The sequence below is a fragment of the Pongo pygmaeus genome, chromosome 18 (genome assembly GCF_028885625.2).
Source record: "Pongo pygmaeus isolate AG05252 chromosome 18, NHGRI_mPonPyg2-v2.0_pri, whole genome shotgun sequence".
Classification (NCBI taxonomy): domain Eukaryota; kingdom Metazoa; phylum Chordata; class Mammalia; order Primates; family Hominidae; genus Pongo; species Pongo pygmaeus.
The window spans coordinates 61,188,536-61,204,121 of record NC_072391.2 but is presented as its reverse complement, the minus strand read 5'-3'; positions in this window follow the sequence as shown (position 1 = coordinate 61,204,121).

The following is a 15,586-nucleotide window of genomic DNA, read 5'->3' as shown; positions in this document are numbered from 1 at the left end:
TATTAGTAATAATAACAACAACAATGATAATTGTGCCTACTATGTTCAGGTAGTATTTCTAGTATATTCATATATTTGTCTTCCTTTGATTCTCACCAAAAATAACAGGTTTGCATCTTATCCTAATTTTACAGGTGAAAAGTCCCAGACACTGAAAGGCTCCATAAGTAGCCTGAAGTTACATGTCTAATAAGAGGCATAGAAGGGTTTTCTTTCCTGACTATTACAGACTAAATATTGTGCCCCCTGCCCCAGATTCATATACTGAAATGCTAACCTTCAATATAATGGTATTTGGAGGTTGGGCGTTTAGGAGGAAATTAAGTCATGAGGGTAAATCCCTCATGAATCATTAATGGGATTAGTGTTCTTATAAATGAGGCTCCAGAGACCCCTCCTGGCTTCTTCCATCATGTGAGAACTCAGCAAGAAGATGACAGTCTACAACCCCAAAGCAAGCCCTTACCAGATACTGAATCTGCACGTGTCCTGATCTTAGACTTCTCAGTGTCCAGGACTGTGTGAAAAAAGAAAGCAAAAATGTTTGTTGTGTAAGGATCACCCAGTCTGTGGTACTTTTGTTCTAACAGCCTGAACAGACTATGGTACTAACAAAGAATGACCTTAACTTTAGGACAACTTGCTGATTTTTATCTCCTTACCCCCAAAACCCAGAACAGCACTCACAATTTCTTTATTATTTTTCTTCTCCTTTACAATCTTGATAGTCACTAGTGGCACATAAGGGCGCGAGGGGAAGCACAGTAGATACTAGGAAGGAAGTGACACAATGTGAGGTACTCCAGAAAGATCATTCCATATAATATTGATTATTTGCTATTTTAATTATTATGTTACCATAATAAGAAAATTATTTTTAAAATTATCTCCCAAAATGAATAGAGCCTTGATGTATGGTGTCACAATTAATGTTACTTTCTTGAAGTACTATGTTTCGAGGTCTTTTTTTTTTTAATTTCTTTATATGGGACATCACAGAATGACACTGAGAGTTAATAAAGGAAAAAGATAACGATGAATCCAATTCTGATCATATGGATTACGTTCATCTCTTTGCCACTGCCTAATTATAAAGATCTACACCAATGTGGAATCCCATGAAATCAGGTGGTACAAGGCAGTGTAATGATATTTTAAAATAAACATGATAATGCACATGCACATATGTGCACATGCAAACACATATATACACATTCTCCATGTGTTCTTTATAAAGTAGAAAATAATTCGTTGCATGTATTTCTTATCAAATATGAAAGATCCACAAGCTTCCACCAATATTGAAAGCAATACTGTTTCTTTCTGAAGGCTAAAAAACATCACAACATCTGTATAATCAAAATATATTTTCACCCTTAGGGAAATATGGATTTATTATAGCAGAGTTCAAATGAAATTCTCAATATCCAATTAAGGCAAACCATGCCTCATTAACTATTGACTTTCACCCATTGATTGAAAATCAAATTGATCAGAGTTTAGAGTGGGCTGTGATTTGGAACTTCTAATCACCAGCATATCACTTGTCAAAAACATGTGTATTCAGTACCCAGCCCTTTAGGGTTGCTTGGATTAAAGTTATTCAACGCAATCTATGTTCTCTGTAGTTGCTGCTTAACATGTTTCATGTGGCTGAAACACACATGTGTTCCGTACTTTGAAGATGAGTTTATCTATCACAATTAGACATATAACAATAATTATTTGGATTTTAAATTCCTCCTTTTAAACAATTAAAACAACACATTTTTCTTTACAATTCTAACACAAATTGAACAACATACTAGCATCCTGTCATAATGCAGAACGTGATTTTTTAAAAATGTTTGAAGCTTGCTTGATCAGGAGGTAAATAGCTGAATGATCCCAACCTCTCCCTACCCTCCTTCCACCTCCCTCCACCTCCCTGCCTTTCCTCTGCCAGCCAAAAGACTCTAGAAACTCTCATATGTTTACCTCAGTGCATATGTACACAAGTGGAAATGGGTCAAACAGCCAGTGACAGACAAAATTCCACAAACAAGTTGTTATGTATTTTCAGGGAGAGAACAGAAAAGAATAGATTTAGGAAATGAGGAATAGGGTAATGGAAATCAAGAGCCAACACACACTAGGCTTTCAGAGAGATGTGTGAAAATTTGGCCAAAGCAGGTAGAGATGGAAATGTGAATGGTAGTGCTAAAAAGATTAAGGACAGCTTTGTATGTGAATTGGACTTGCAGAGAGGGAGAAGATTTTTGAAACCATTGATTTTTCCCCATATAGGGAATTACCTATTTCTTTTTTCCTGAGGGATTACGTTGAATATTCAAATTCATTTTTAGCTCCTGTAAGATTGTCAGAAATGATGCATCAACTTGAGTTTATGAAGTTGCAAGCCAATCTTTACCTAATATTTACCTGGCTTATCATCTTTGGCCACTAGAGTCTTGAATGATATAGTCAGCTGGGATACATTAAATCTAGACATAACTTTTTAAATCTTTTTGTATCTATGCTCCTAAGAAGTGTCCAAGAGGTTGTTTCTTCATTAATAGACATTATGTAGATAGAAAGGAGGACGTATTAAGCTAAATAAATAAGGTTAAACAACTCCCAACAACTTTGCATGATGCAAGAGTTCTCAGTACTTTTCATATATCCTTGGACATTGCAAATCTCTAAAAAGCTAATAAAATATGCATCATTTCTCAAAGATAATTATCAATTATTGCAGCACTGTGTGTGTTCATGCACATGTACATGTGTGACACATGGCATTAACATTATATGAAATATACTTGGGATTGTCTAAATCAGCAAGCACTATTTTTTTTTTGAGAAAGACTGAAGTCGTATCCCAGACACTATAATTGATTAACTAAATATAAGCTTGAACAGTTTACATATGTGTGCATGAACACATACACACACGCAGGAACAATGCAAATACTGTATCTAATACCATTCTAGTATCAGTTTTCAACATCTAATAAAATAACTTTTTGAACTTCTTAGCATGCACCGCTAATTGAAATATTTCTCCCATGATCTGGACTACTTTCTTCAGTCCTTGCAATCAACACTATGTATCAATTTCTTGATGTGTTCCAAAGCCAATTTTGGAGGAACTGAACTTTGCTTAAATGTTTCTCTTCTTTTTTCTTTTCACCTGAATCTGTTTTTATCTCCAAATATGGAATACTCTTAGTCTATCCTACCATTTCAAACTTTCAGACTTAAAAAGCAAGGGTTGTATCTATTGTTTCATTAATTTTGTTTGCTTTTGTTTGAATTTACAACAGTCTTTTCAATGGTATTCCATCCAGTAAAAAGTGGAATATTTCTACTTTTTTTCATCTAGAAACATCTCCCCTTTTCTATTCTGTAAAACATAGGCTGCTGCTTTCATCTGAATGCTATAGGTTATAGTTAGTTTAACCCTAATTCAGATCATTTTAAAGGGTGGCATATTTTTCCAGATTTTGCCTGGAATAATAGTAGTCTCCTGGCAAGAGAGCAACCTGATAGCAGGTCCTACACTGGGCACTCACAGACTGCCCATCAGTGAGCATCATCTCTTTCCAGCTAATTCAGGCATTTCTTAAAATACACTTATGGGTTGACTCATTAAATATCTTCAATTAAGTCAGACAATTATCAAATTTGGAAAATTCACATTTAATAGTTTCTGAAGTGGTGGTGGGTGGAGAAGCATGGGTTGTGATTGCAAAGCCTACATAAAATAAAGCATTAGTTTTAAGTACATTTAGGTACTTAAAAAAATTGTGGAGCAAATTAAAAGTTATCATAATTCAGGCACCAGAGATAGGTTAAAGTTTGAAATCCAAAGAAACTAATCTCTTTTTCTCTCTCCTCTTCTCTCTCCCCCTTCCTTTCATTTTCTCTGTCTCCAAAGCCATAGAAATTCTTATGCAGAAATCATTATTTTATGATGTTTTACTGTTAATTTACTCTTATTATAGAGAAAATTTGGTTATCAGATGTTTGAAGTCAACAGGAAATCCACAGATACACTTTTGAACAGAATTAAATAAGAACTCAAAAGGCCTATTCTAAAAGAAGACATTATCTTCAGCACAGAACTTCTGAATGAAGGAATGCATGAATAAATGAATCACTTGGAGGAAAGTTTATATAAGGACACAGTTCAGAAAAATATCAAGAAGCCTAAATATGGAATCAATTAAAAATAGAAGATTAAAGAAATTTAAGGCGTATACAATCTAACAAGGAAAAGCTTGAGTAGTTTAAGGAGTTTAAGAATCACTGATTCTTCATTGAGAAAATAACTTTAATTTGTGTGTGAAAACTGCACCTCTGAAGTGGCCAAGTAAGCTCCTACCAAACCAACATTCCTACGTTTAGACTATAAACTCTGAATCAAAATAGAAAAAACAACTCAAACTACTGAAGAGCTAAACATTACTGACACATTGTGGAGAGCACTGAACACCTAAAACAGGAAATAATTGGGGGGCATTTCCTCTTTTAAATGAGATTTAGCCTGGGGACAGGTCAAAATCAGTGCCGCATGGAGAGGCTAAAATAGAACACCAAGTATCTTTCTGTTCTGAACAACAACAACAACAACAAAAAAACAGAGAACAGAGTTCTGGGTAACCATAACTACTGAACTACTGACAGTGAGGGAAGGGAATCCCAGGAAAGAGCAAGCCAGAGGCAAGGAACAAATTCTGATCTTTGAAACCTGCATTTGTGAGGTAGATTCCGAGCAGCACAGCTAAGGATTAAGAAACTGACCTAATATTAAAATGATGTCCAAAAGGGTTTGCAGTTCCAATCCAACCAAATTAATTGCCTATTAATACAAATAAGCAGAACAAAACACACAACATTTTGGGGGGAATTATAACAGTATCCAAAGTTTCTATAACACAACATTCATAAATACGTCCCTATAATGATCAATTTTTGGTCAAGTGATTTTTATGAAAAAATTACCTCAAAAGTAATCAAGAATTTAAATGTATGAGCTAAAAGTATATGATATTTGATATGGTTTGGCTATGTCCCCACCCAAATCTCAACTTGAATTGTATCTCCCAGAATTCTCACGTGTTGTGGGAAGGACCCAGGGGGAGGTAATTGAATCCTGGGGGCTGGTCTTTCCCATGACGTTCTCGTGATAGTGAATAAGTCTCACGAGATCTGATGGGTTTATCAGGGATTTCTGCTTTGCTTCTCTCTCATTTTTCTCTTGCTGTCACCATATAAGAAGTGTCTTTTGCCTCCTGCCATGATTCTGAGGCCTTCCCAGCCATGTGGAACTATAAGTTCAGTTAAATCTCTTTTTCTTCCCAGTCTCAGGTATGTCTTTATGAGTAGCATGAAAATGGACTAATACAATTATTTAAATATATTTAAAAAGTTGGATAAAAAACACCTGTTCATGAAGAAATAAGCAAAACCCTGAGCAAGTATAAGATTGAAGTGAACTTTCTTGATTTGATACAAGGACATCCACAATAATCTGCAGCTGACTGAAGTCACTTAATAGTGAAATATGCAATGCTTTTCTGGACAAATTCAAAAAGTAATGCGTGCTTACTACCCCACTTCTATTCAGAATTGTATAAGTTGGTCTTAATTATTGAAAAATAAGAGAATAAATTTAATGTCAAAAAGATGTGAAAAGAAAAAGTAATATTGTCTCCATTTGCAACTGACATGATTACTCATGTAGAAGATGTTAAGAAATTCACAAAATCTTATAACTCACAATGAAATGTATCACAGTCCTAAGTTACAAGTTAATGTGTATAATTATTATATTTTTGTATTCTGGCAGCAGTTAGAAAATAAGATAAAAAGTAAACATTTCTACCTAAAGTATCACAAATAATTTGGAAATAAATTTAACAAATATATGAATCTCTTTAGACTCAAACAAAATCATAAGTGAAAATGAATACCAAAGTGAATAAAGAGATATACCATAGTCATAGATTGAAAAACTCAATATTGTCAATATGTTAATTCTTCCATAACGCCAGCAGCCCTTTTCTATAAATCAATTTAAAAGCTTATTTTAAAATGTATTTGCAGGCACTAAGGCCATAAAATATTTTTTTAAAAAAACTTAAAGGGGAGGAGCAAAGTTAGATAAATTATATAATTTCAAGATTTAATATGAAGAAAATGTAATTTCAGAGCCACAATATTAGCATAACAATAAATAATTCAGATGTAATAAAAATACATCCCCCAAAGAGTCACTTTATATTACTATTTACATTTTCACCAAGAGCGCCAAAGTAATTCAATGGGTGAAGATAGAGCCTTTCAACCAATCATGCTGGATGAAATAGATGTTCACAGGAAAAAATAGCCTCAATCTCATAATACATAAACTTAATTTAAAACAGAAGATAGACCTCAACATAACAATTGCAATCATAAAGATTTTGAATAAAACATAGGCCAATGTATCCATGTATTTTGGGTACTCAGAAGTTCTTTGAAAGGACACGGAAAGTAATCACCATAAAAGAAAAAATAAATAAATCAAGTGTCATCATAAAATAAGCTTCTGTTCATTGAAAGATAACATTAAGAACATAGATAAGTCACAGGTTGTGAGAAATATTCACAATCTAAATTTTTGGAGAGACACAAAGGACTGGTATTCAATCTAAAGAACTACAATTCAATAATAAAGACAACTGAATAATAAATGAGCAGAGATTTGAACAGATACTTCAAAAACAGTTATGCAAATGGCCAATAAGCATGTTTTAAAAAGCATAATAGCATTTGTTATCAGGTAAGTACAAATTAAAATCATAATGAGATAGCAATATTTAGCCACTTAAATGGGTAAAATTAAAAAGCCTGGGTGTTACTCAAGGTCGGCAGGAATATAGTATGACTACAACTCTCATAAATTGTTGGTGGAATATACAATGATGCAACCACTTTGCAAGACTGGAAATTTCTTTTCAATATTAAGCACACATTTCTCTATGTAAGAGCCATTCTTCTAGATATTCACCCAAGAGAAAGCAAAAAAAAAAAAAAAAAACCAAAAAAAAAACGACATTGGCTTACAAAAATAATTATAAAAAGGTGTATAATGCTCTATGCCTATTAGCCTTAAATGAAAAGTTGCCCAAGTAGTCATCAATAAAAAAATTGACTAAAAAAACACATTATATTCATACCAAAAAAACCCCATCAGCAATACAAGGAAATATATTACTGATACACACAATGATATGGATGAATCTCAAAATATTGTGGTAACTGAAAGGTGACTTACACATTAAGCACATAAAGTATGATTCTATTTATATAAAATTCTATATCAAACAGAAACAAATCTATGTTGGAAAAATTCAGAAAGGTGGCTGTTGCTGAATCTTTAGGGCATGTGTTAAGATAATTTTCTTGAGTAATGGTAATAGTCTGTAATTTGATATCCACGTATGCATTTGTTAAAGCTAAGTAAACATTCACTTTTTAGTTTCATAAATTTATCTAAAAAGTAAAAATACTGTAAATAAATATCTTACACTGGGTAAAGATGTGAATCCTAAAGTATTTAGTGTACTAATGTAACAATTTACCTGAAATATGTCCAAAAAAACCCAAAACAGATGGATTCATGGATAGATAAAGCAATTCATAAATTGATAAATATGGTGTTAATAAAAGTTATAGTAAAATTGTAATTGTAGAATCTGGTGGATATATATGTATTCACTATAAATTTATTTCAACTTTTTTATGTATTTGAAAATGTATAATACATAAAAAATTGTATTTTAATGATACGTTTTTTTATTATTATTATACTTTAAGTTTTAGGGTACATGTGCACAATGTGCAGGTTAGTTACATATGTATACATGTGCCATGCTGGTGTGCTGCACCCATTAACTCGCCATTTAGCATTAGGTATATCTCCTAATGCTATCCCTCCCCCCTCCCCCCACCCCACAACAGTCCCCAGAGTGTGATGTTCCCCTTCCTGTGTCTATGTGTTCTCATTGTTCAGTTCCCACCTATGAGTGAGAATATGCGGTGTTTGGTTTTTTGTCCTTGTGATAGGTTACTGAGAATGATGATTTCCAATTTCATCCATGTCCCTACAAAGGACATGAACTCGTCATTTTTTATGGCTGCATAGTATTCCATGGTGTATATGTGCCACATTTTCTCAATCCAGTCTATCATTGTTGGACATCTGGGTCAGTTCCAAGTCTTTGCTACTGTGAATAGTGCCGCAATAAACATACGTGTGCATGTGTCTTTATAGCAGCATGATTTATAGTCCTTGGGGTATATACCCAGTAATGGGATGGCTGGGTCAAATGGTATTTCTAGTTCTAGATCCCTGAGGAATCGCCACGCTGACTTCCACAATGGTTGAACTAGTTTACAGTCCCACCAACAGTGTAAAAGTGTTCCTATTTCTCCACATCCTCTCCAGCACCTGTAGTTTCCTGACTTTTTAATGATCGCCGTTCTTACTGGTGTGAGATGGTATCTCATTGTGGTTTTGATTTGCATTTCTCTGATGGCCAGTGATGATGAGCATTTTTTCATGTGTTTTTTGGCTGCATAAATGTCTTCTTTTGAGAAGTGTCTGTTCATATCCTTCGCCCATTTTTTGATGGGGTTGTTTGTTTTTTTTCTTATAAATTTGTTTGAGTTCATTGTAGATTCTAGATATTAGCCCTTTGTCAGATGAGTAGGTTGCAAAAATTTTCTCCCATTTTGTAGGTTGCCTGTTCACTCTGATGGTAGTTTCTTTTGCTGTGCAGAAGCTCTTTAGTTTAATTAGATCCCATTTGTCCATTTTGGCTTTTGTTGCCATTGCTTTTGGTGTTTTAGACATGAAGTCCTTGCCCATGCCTATGTCCTGAATGGTATTGCCTAGGTTTTCTTCTAGGGTTTTTATGGTTTTAGGTCTAACATTGAAGTCTTTAATCCATCTTGAATTAATTTTTGTATAAGGTGTAAGGAAGGGATCCAGTTTCAGCTTGATACATTTTGGTTTTAAAAGACATATCAGCAAGAATATTTTATTATACATCATTCATTTACACTGGAATTTTAAAATGTCTATCTTTTAGGGGAAAAGTAAAAAATTTGCATTAATTTCTGCTATCAGTTGCTACAGAAAACCAACTTTGTGAGAGTCTATACATAAACCCAGCACACTATTCTCAACCTTCAGTTTGGGAGGAAGCAACAAACTCTCGTTTTCAAGTCATGAAACAAAATGCATGAAGTATCCTAAATATCAAGTGTGAATCTTGCTTTGCCTGATGCCATTTGAATGAAACTTCTCTAACAAACAAAATAGCATGAGAAAAGTACAGAATTTTATAAACAGAAATAACAGTAGAAATAGAAATATATACCATTAAAATTAGATTCTCTTGTTGACTTGTGTTAAGGTTTGGGTAGGGACCCTCCATCTGGGCCCCTAACTCCTTCCCCACTGTGGCTTCTAATAAAATCACAATAGTTATGGAGCATTCTCTACATCACACATAGAAATTACAGATTCAGTTTTTATTCCCTTGTATTTTAAACAGAACACCAAGACTCAGAGAATTAAAGTGACTCACCAAGTTCACAAAATGTAATTCTCTAATTGCCAGTTGAATTTCAATTAAAATGATAATTCAGACTAATATGGTAACATAGAACAGTTGCTTGTGTGATTCAGTTTTCACTTCTTTCTTGCAATTATTGGTAGACTAGAAAACATACAGTAGCTTTTCTTCTATTTCCTGAATAACTTAATAATTTTGCATAAGTTTAGAATAAATTGAATTAAATGAAGAAGAAAAGGTACTCTTTCCTTGTGTTGTACCTGTGAAACAGCTTCAGTGAATTTGCTTAGATGACGCCAGCTTCCCAGTGTTGCTTTTAATAATAGTATTTTCTTTTTTTTTTTTTTTTTCTTTTTTTGAGATGGAGTCCTGCTCTATCACACAATCACAAAGGCTGGAGTGCAGTGGCACAATCTCGGCTTACTGCAACCTCTTCCTCCTAGGTTCGAATGATTCCCCTGCCTCAGCCTTCAGAGTAGCTGGGATTACAGGCGCTCGCCATCATTCCCAGCTAATTTTTGTATTTTTAGTAGAGGCAGGTTTCACCATGTTGGCCAGGCTGGTCTTGAGCTCCTGACCTCAAGTAATCTGGCCACCTCAGCCTCCCAAAGTGCTGGGATTACAGGCGTGAGCCACCACGCCTGGCCTAATAATATTTTCAAATACCTTATTTCTTCACGCCGAATTCAGTCCTCATACATATTATTCACTCAAAAGTTGTTACTGTAAAAAGAAAATGGTCTCAAATATTTAAGGCTTAGCTCTCATTTCCTCAAACTGAATAACTGCTAACATATTGAAAGGCTACCTTTTCTTCATCTATCTGCTTTTTAACCATTATCAGCCACTTAATATGATAGGACAAGAGTACCACCATCTTCACAACACCCCACCATCTTAAGATTTAAATTTCTATTTGGCCACCTGGCCAAAACTGCAAATGTCAGCCCTTCCCATAGCTTCAACAGAGCATAAGGGCCCTAATCCTCACAGAACAGCTAGCACTTTCCCAACCCCTCCCTAATAGAATCTTGCTTCAAAGCACACTTCTCCACTGGGCCCTTTAAAAAACCCTCAGGCTGTAAGAGAAGCTTGCTCCTGACCTTGCTGGCCAGAAGCCCTTCTCAGGTTTACTTGCAATTAACCTGTCTCAACTATAGAGCCGTGTTCTTGCCTCTTCTTCCCTTAGTCTTTCTATCTCAACATAATATGCATAAAGACTTGCAATTTCAGCTATCAAATGGAAATATAAGAACATAAGGGTTAATTTGAAAACCTCGAGAACACACTATACAGATACCAACACATTTCTATCTAAGCAACTGAGCTATCTGCCTTTATCTTTCTGTTAGGGAAAATGTTGGCAATTATATATGATGGAGCAGCTTTTTGGTATCTCTACTCTTCTATTGTAATTATTGAAGTTTCACCTTTGAAATCTGAAGGGAATGGACATAATTTCAAGCTTAGAAAAACACAGAACCTCACTTTAGCATATATTCACCCTATTTTAAGAAATTTCCCAATAGATTAAAAAATAGAACCAGTATTTTTTTGTTTGTTTGTTTGAGACGGAGTCTCACTCTCACCAGGCTGGAGTTCCGTGGTGAGATCTCAGCTCACATCAATCTCTGACTTCCTGATTCAAGCGATTCTCCTGCCTCAGCCTCCGGAGTAGCTGGGATTATAGACACATGCCACCATGCCCAGCTAATTTTTGTATTTTTTAGTAGAGACGGGGTTTCGCCATGTTTGCCAGGATGATCTTGATCTCCTGACCTTGTGATCCTCCCACCTTGGCCTCCCAAAGTGCTGGAATTACAGGTGTGAGCCACTGCACCTGGCCATGAATGTTCTAATGTACATGTTTCTATACACGTATTCTGAAACTTTAGCTTCTATCTAAAACACCCAGAGGGTTTGATAAATCACAAATTCCTGGGCCCCAACCTTAGAACTTATTCAATAGTGCTGAGTAAGAATTTAAGAGTAGGAATTTGCATTTCTACCAAGTCTCCCTGGGGAGGTCCCTGTGATCAATACACTTGAGAACTATTGCTTCACACTAATCACTCTGTGAGATAGATTTAAGTCATTAGATTCTTTTAAAGACAATTCAGAAAGACTTAATGAAGTTCGAGGTTATAGAATTTTTTTTCTCTATTATCCTCCATGCTCAAGTTACATGAACAGAAAAAAAATAGAGAAAAATGTGCAGAATATATTAATTTAATGTATAGTCCATTTATAGAGATTGTATTTGATATTTGAATCTCAGAACATTAGATAACACTGAGATCTAATTATTTTCACTTTTTTTTCTAATTTTTAAAGCATGATTTTAAACAATGTTCAATTTGGGTGTTTTTGGTTTTTTATTTTATTTTCTTCCCTCCTTCCTTCCTATAAAATAATTAAATACATTTTTTTGGTTTTTTTTTTTGTTTGTTTTTAAATATTCAGACCAAAGCTGAATCCCATTTGCAGGAGTATGGCACAGGAATATAGCTTGTAGGTGCTGGAAGTTGGATATTATTACAATGTACATTCATATCCTCACTTGTGAGATTTAACACCTTCACAATGCCAATGGGAAAGCACTGAACAACTAAATCAGTTACATATATATGGAAACATGCCACAGTACTAGTTGCCCTGAAATGGAATAAACACCATAAATGGGGCTTCAAATTAGATGTTTTGAAAAGCGTAATCTTATATAAAACCCTCCATGTCATTTCGCTTCACTTGTGACTTGGAAATAGGCGAGCACAGAAATGTGAGGAGGTGGGAAATGTAGAGATGAATTTCTCCCATCATCTTCCACCCCACACTGTGAGTCTATTTTAGTAAGTTTTCTTCCTTTGGAAATGTAAACGAAGAGCTGGTGAGGCTTGGCAAACAGTATAATTTTCATTTGTTTCTTTCTTGCTAAAAGTTCACAAGAATAAATATATAGTTTAAGTCTTTTTTTCTTTTTTGAGATGGAGTCTCGCTCTGTTGCCAAAAGCTGGAGTGCAGTGGTATGATCTTGGCTCACTGCAACGTCCACCTGCCAGATTCAAGCAATTCTCCTGCCTCAGCCTCCCACGTAGCTGAGATTACAGGCACCTGCCACCATGCCTGGCTAATTTTTGTATATTTAGTAGAGACAGGGTTTCACCATGTTGGCCGGGCTGGTCTTGAACTCCTGACCTCAGAGGATCCACCCGCCTCGGCCTCCCAAAGTGCTGGGATTACAGGCGTGAGCCACCGCACTGGGCCACTTAAGTCTTTTTTCAAAAGACCTGGGATAAAATATAAATAAATAAATGTGCGTGCGTGTGTGTGTGTGTGCATGATGTACATGTATTATTTATTATATATGTGTGTATATATGTATATAAAATAATATCATCTTTGCAAAAACAAACGTTTTCTTGTTGACTGAATATCAGTCTTCTCATGTGTAAAAAGGATGTGGGAGTGGATTAAATAATTTCTATCTCTTGCATAAAATATTTTTATTTTTTAATATTTTCCTTAAGGCATGGCAAATAATGGTAAATAAGATATTGGGAACCCATTTGGTCAGTTTGTTGAGGACAGTACTGAACCTATCTGCACATATTTATTTCCGGTACAAAGAAGTAGCCCCTCACATGTGTGGTGGTTATGCGCCGTATTTCCATGACGGCTCTCTCGCAAATGAAGGCTTGTGATTTTTTTTTTTCTTCCCCAGATGTGACTTACATATATATTTTTTCCCTACGTGTTCCCGGAAAAAAAGTGTTATTCCTTCTGCACAATAATGTACAAGTGCCTGAAATAATGGAGAATGCTTCTCTATTCTGACACAGTAAGCTCTCATCTTTTGGCAGAAATCCTACATTCTTGGTACTACTCAATTCATTTCAGCCACGGCTGTACTGCTTTTAATCTGAAAATGTTTTGTTGTTTTTTTTTTTTTTTTTTTACTGATGATCCACAGCCTTAAAAAAATGTAGAAGAATTGGAGCTAAAATACTTGACATGTTATGTGAGAACAACTGATGAATGTGACTTTGGTATTTAGTTAAAATTCTAAATTTTAATATAGGTTCCTGATATTTATTAGGTTGTATCTATAGCAATATCAGATTCTTGCATGTTATGGCATTATTTTACTTATTAATTTTTGCTCTTGAAAAATAAAGTCACTTTTTTCAGCTTCCAGCTTTACAAATCCCTGATGAGGTCAGTGCTTTCTAAAGTAGACGGCAATTTTATCCACTCTAAATGAACAATTAGCATAAATTCATCTTTCTTGCATAGGATGAATTCTCCATTTAGAGCACCATGGTTTATTTTAACATCTTCTGTACACTTCAATAGCTTGAAGAATTCTGCATGCTATTATCCCAAAATGATTTTTGGTTTTCAAATTGCTAAACTTAATAAGATGGGCTTTCTTCATCTCCTGTATTACCATATCATACCTAATGAAATAAGATTCAACCAATCAAATTCTTGCATGACTGACCTTTATTAACTGTAATTCAAAAACATGATTTCAGAAAGCTCTATCTTATAATGCAAAAAAAAAAAAATTACACAAGTAAGATTGCCTCTCATTGGCCAAAGAAATAAAAGGTCCTCTGGAGACCAGCCAAAATTAAGCTTCAAAATATGACAGAATGATAGAGAAACAATGTGTAGCCTTCCATAAGATGACATTATTTCAGCTACTTTAATTATATGGCTTTATTGTGTTTTCTTTATTATCCTTGGGTAATGTCAATGTACGCTTGAAAATTGTGATAAAGTATTTATTATATTGACTCTATTCAGTCTTTTGCAAGGAAATACAGTTTCTTCTAAAGACATTTCTTTCAAGACACAATACACGATGTCTCCGTTCTTTCATCAAGCATGTTTGAATTGTATTAAGTATAAGTTACTATATAGGTGTATGGGGAATACATTCAAAGCTCTTTACCAGTCACCTTCTTTTTGTGAGGGACTAATATGAGCACTGGAGGTACAGAGAACCAGTCTGTACTCTCAAGAGTATACAGTCCAGGATGAGAAATAAATTGCCATGTTGTGCTTTAAATGGTGAGACAGAATAAATCATTGTTTGTAAGCGGGGACATTCGCAGGTTGCACTGTACTTTCTTCTCTTGTTCTGGGCCACTGTGACACTGCTGTACACCCTATTCTTCTTCCCCACTTGCATTCTGAGTGAGTAGTTTTGTTTTGTTTTTGTTTTTGTGGTTTTTTTTTTTTGTTTTTTTGTTTTTTTTTTAAGCCAAAGATTCCCTAACATTAGCTAGTTAAAAATCACAGACCTTTTTGGTTAGTTAGTTTTAGGGATTTTATTATAAATTGCTACACAGATAAAGATCAAACACAAAAATTTAAAATATGGAATATTGCTAATGTTTTGTGACTTTGAAATTATTTATAGTCCTAGGTATTTATCCATGAATAGGAATACAAATCTGGCACGTATCCTATCCCAAAAGTAAATTTTTAGGAGAGGCAAAGTTTCAATATAAATAAGTAAGGTGTATCAGTTAGGAATCTAACAAGAAATGGATGATACACTCAGACTGAGTAATTGAAAAACAGTTTGTAAAAAGTTATTTATTTAAATAGGTGTGGCAGGGACTTCCCCTTCTAAGAAGATAGACTAGACATACATTTCCTTATTCTTTTCTCTAAGAGAACTAAGAACCTTGGGCATTACACTTAAACATAAGAAGCCTCAAAAAGGCAAAAAGAAGAAGGCTCACAAACTACAGAACTTGGGACTCAAGGAACAGCACAGTGGAGAGTTCCTTTAGTTTTCTCTTTGCCTCATATATTCCCACACTTAGAGGAGAAGAAGCCAGCAAGTCCAAAATGCCATTCAGCACAGAAGAAAAAATACTATAATAAAAGCCTGCTCTTCTAGCCAAAGGACCAAGAAAAGAGTAGCTTAGCAAAACAATATTTACATAACAACTGGTCTG